This window comes from Mauremys mutica, chromosome 7 (assembly GCF_020497125.1).
Source record: "Mauremys mutica isolate MM-2020 ecotype Southern chromosome 7, ASM2049712v1, whole genome shotgun sequence".
NCBI classification, from domain to species: Eukaryota; Metazoa; Chordata; order Testudines; family Geoemydidae; genus Mauremys; species Mauremys mutica.
Genome location: NC_059078.1, coordinates 39,545,365 through 39,549,648, shown reverse-complemented (window position 1 = coordinate 39,549,648; position 4,284 = coordinate 39,545,365). Strand labels below are relative to the sequence as shown.

The 4,284-nt window shown below is 48.6% G+C and overlaps 1 long non-coding RNA gene across 1 annotated transcript; it reads right to left on the bottom strand.

Moving 5' to 3' along the window:
- Positions 1 to 2,221: 2,221 nt before the first annotated feature.
- On the bottom strand, positions 2,222 to 4,062 carry LOC123374051. The gene is made up of 3 exons (XR_006580991.1): positions 4,003 to 4,062; positions 3,433 to 3,568; positions 2,222 to 2,423 (listed from the first exon to the last, which is right to left on the bottom strand). It is a non-coding gene; the product is annotated as an uncharacterized LOC123374051 (long non-coding RNA).
- Between the last annotated feature and the right edge of the window lie 222 nt (positions 4,063 to 4,284).

The window sequence follows — 4,284 nt, the reverse complement described above, 5'->3', positions numbered from 1 at the left end:
AGAATAACTCTGGAGCAAATTTGGCAAACATTGGGGTGAGGCTATCTGTAGGTGCCTCCATCTCAGCCTCTATTGGGGTAAGTAAGCTCTCAAACCCAGGGAAGTCCCTACCAATTAAGACAGAGTAGGGGAGCTTGGGGACCACCCCTGCAGTCACCCTGGTAGTATTCCCCTGGATCTCAATCTGTACTGGGATTGTGGGGTAGAAATTCACGGTGCCATGAACGCATGTTACCCCTGTGTTTTTGGCCCGAGTTAGTTGGTCTCACCCCACCAACTTCCCCGAGACCAGCATGACAGCACTCCCGGAATCTATTAATGCTATGGTCTTAATACCATTCATTTTTACTGATCTTGTATACCCATGTGAGGTCATTGGGACCTCTACCAGGCCAATTAGGGCACATTGCTCCCCATAATTCCCCAGATTACACTGCATAGGTTCTTCCCTGTTGGGGCATTGGGCTGCTATATGCCCCAATTCCCCACACTCATAACACCGCCCCCTTATTCTGGTCGTCACCCTCTGCCTGGGGCTATTTGGCAGGCCCCCCACCTCTCTTCCCAAACCCCCAGGTCCCTTCTTGGCCTCAGGCCATTCCTCGGTGTCTTTCCTCCCTGTTACAGTTCTCCTGTAGTTCTCGACAGTCCAGGGCCTTGGGTTTGGGGTTGGCTTCCTGGATAGCCGTGTCTCCCTGCCTGGGGTCTGGAACAGTTCACGGGCTGCCAGCTGTCTTTCCATGAGGGAGACCAACTCATCATAGGTGGAGGGGTCATTCTGGCCAACCCAAGCCCGGAGGCCTGGTGGTAGCCCCCTCATATACCGGTCCAGTACCAGGACCTACATCATCTTCTCAGAGCTGAGGGCCTCAGGGCGCAGCCATTTCCGGGTCAGGTGGATCAGGTCAAACAGTTCTGATCGGGGTGTCTTGTCCTCCGTATACTGCCACTCCTGGAACCTCTGGGCTCGCAATGCCGTCATTACTCCGGATCTGGCCAGGATCTCTGCCTTCAGCTGGGGGTAATCTGCTGCAGGCTCTGCGGCCATATCGTAGTAGACCTTCTGGGCCTCCCCACACAGGAATGGGGTGAGGATACCAGACCACTGATCTCAGGGCCAGGCCTCCCCCAGGGCTGCTCTTTCAAAAGACAGGAGATATACCTCAACATCATCCTCCCGTGTCATTTTCTGTAGGCAATGGCTGGCCCGTATGGTCCAGGTCCTTTCACAGTTGCGGTTCAGTTCCATAAGGGCCTTCATCTGGTTCACCAGGTCTTTTAGCAGGGCCCGGTCCTGGGCAACCTGACTCATCAACAGATGATTAGTCTCCTGCTGCATCCGAGTCGCCTCCTGTTGGGCAGCTGCTTGGACTCGGGTAGCCTCCTGCTGGGCCTTGGTGGCTTGTATTAGGGCCTTGACCATATCGTCCATCTTAAGGATGGAAGGGTTTTGGCTAACACTGGTTTAAGTCCCCAGCACGCACAGCCCACCCCTGACACCACATGTGGCAAATTGCCGGCACTATTATGATGGGTCTGGCGCTTTCTCTTCTTTGGGGGGAGGTTCAGGGCGCCTTTTCTTGCCCCTAAATTGGAATATTAATTGCCCCACTAGTGTCCTAGAGGAGGGAAGTGGAGAGGGAGGGACATGGGCCCGCCCTCTACTCCAGGTCCCAGCCCAGGGGCCCTGAGGATAGTGGTGAACCACTTGAACTGACGGTTCCTTCCCCTGGGCTACTTCCCTCTCCTACCCTTCAGCTTGCAGGGGAGCTTCCTGCCCTCCCTATGCGCAAGCCAGGTGCCCCTTACCTAGGGTCTAGGATTTCCTAGCCCACCGCAGCACTTCTCCAAACTGTCCTATGCTTCCCTTCAAACTGTTCTCTGCTCCAACACCAATCTTCTCTGCTCCAACTCCTTCAAACAGTTTTCTGCTCCAATACCAATTCCTCAACGGCTTCTTTTCCATGGGTCCAGATGATGATGTCATCAATGTAGCGCAAGTAGAGCAGAGGTGTTAGGGGACAAGAGCTGAGGAAGCGTTGTTCCAAGTCAGCCATAAAAATGTTGGCATACTGTGGGGTCATTCGGGTCCCAATAGCAGTACCGCTGATTGGAAGGTATATGTTGTACCCAAATGTGAAAAAGTTATGGGTGAGGACAAAGTCACAAAGTTCAGCCACCAGGTTTGCCATAACTTAGAACAACGCTTCCTCAGCTCTCGTCTCCTAAATCCCCTGCTTTACTTGTGCTTGTTCTAAGTCACAGCAAACCTGGTATTCTAGAATTCTAATGCTCACTCTCTGCCAGATGGTCCACTCTCTTCCAGCAAAGCTCTGTACTGCCTGTAGATCTGAGCCTCTGAGAGATCGGGGGCAGGAAAAGGAAGGTCATGTCTTCAAGTGGCCCAGGATGGAGCACTCATCCTAAAATAAAATGAACGGAAAGGAAATATTAGCATCAGGAGAGCAATTCCCTCCTGTATCTCCTGCTTCCCCATATGCTATGATATATGTTAATAACATCACACGATCCCGCCTCCCAGTAAGATCACTGTTAATCCAATTTCCTTCCATTTTCAAATGAAAGCTGTATTTTATTAACTAGCAAAAATAACAAAGCCTATTTTGGAAACCGGTCTCCTAAGTATCCCAAAAGTCTCATATCACGTAATTGGGCGAGAGACTCACTGGTGTTCCTCTCTAATGGCTGCCTAACCCCTCCATGGCCTTCAGCCATCACACCAGGTGCTTTGTTATGTCAGACCTTAGTAACTCAGTCAGAGATTAGGGGTCTATTACAGGAGTGGGTTCCTGCGGTTCTGTGGCCTGCAATGTGCATGAGGTCAGACTAGATGATCACGATGATCCCTTCTGACCTTAACATCTGTGAGCTATTGTTGTTGCTCTTGGTCACAAAGGGAGAAAACTCCATCCGATCAGGAAGGAGGCATGACGTTACTCGGAGGCATTGAATCTTAAGGAATATTCTCCTTACAAGAGATTATTGCGCTCTTTAAAGGAACTGTCAGTTGATCCTTCCCCAGGCTGGACAGTAGAAATGGCTTGATAAAGACCCTGACAACATAGTAGTGGTCTTCCTCACCTTGCGCCTGCCCTACAATCTACAGTGAAATACAGACAGTGAAACTGTCATCACACTTGAGATGTGATTACTTCATTTTCTCTCCCTGGCTCCCTTCTTTCTCCTCTTTGAAAAGGAGCCTCATCACTTGAAAAGCGGGTCCAATGCTGAGGGCCTGAGCCCTCCCAGAGTATTTTAAACCCAGACTTGACTGGGGTCTAGGCAGGATAGAGATCTCTGCCTGTGGAAGTGTATTCCAGTGACTGCTGCAACTACACTTTCCGAATGGTGGGAGTCGGCTCCCTGAAGTGCTAGATACTCAAGTGAGGAAGAAGCTGATCCCAGAATTACCTCCTGAATGAGGCTTGATATGCCTTTGTGGCATATAAGGAGCCTTCACTGGGGATAAAGAAGGCAGTGAGGGGGCCACAGAGATGCAGCAAATTTGCTGTGGATATCGGGTCTGGCCCTCGATGGAGCCTTCATCCTAAATAAAATGGAAACAACAAAATATTAGTAGTGAGTTCCCAACAATAATAATTTATCAATAAGCACAGCAATTTAGGGACTGTGCTATAAGGAAAACAGGGAAGAGTAGAGGAGCTAAATCACTGCTGAATCCAATATTGAACAGGAAACCCCATTGAAAATATTGGCTTAATGAATCTTTCAGGTACCTAGAAAAAGGATATTGAGGAACGGGATCTCTGGGAGGAACCCGGACATTCAGCAACACAAAAGTCAAGAGATTAAGAAGGAGACATGAGATGTTCGATACTAAGAACAGCCTGCAGGGTTATCTGGGAAGCTGATAGTCTATGTGCCATTCGGAGATTGTTGGCTTAACTATGTGACTTTAACACTCATCTTTCCCAACTGCCCACACGATACAATATGTGTAATGCAAAATTCTTTTCTTACCAAGAATCCAGCATTTATTTTATGTAGTCCATCCTCTTCTGATGATACTCAGATTTTAACTGGATAAAAACAGACATTCACACTAGACATTAATCAAATTTTCTAGGGAGTTAAACGGCAATGCTCTGACAAAAGGAGTAAATTGCCTGGAATACTAATTGAGGTTCCATCACTGGAGATGTTGAGAAATGACTTAAATCAGTGTATTCTCTAGTGTTCACACTGTAGATGATTTTGAAAGATTTCCCTTTCCATGTACTTTCTCAATAATCATTTCATTTG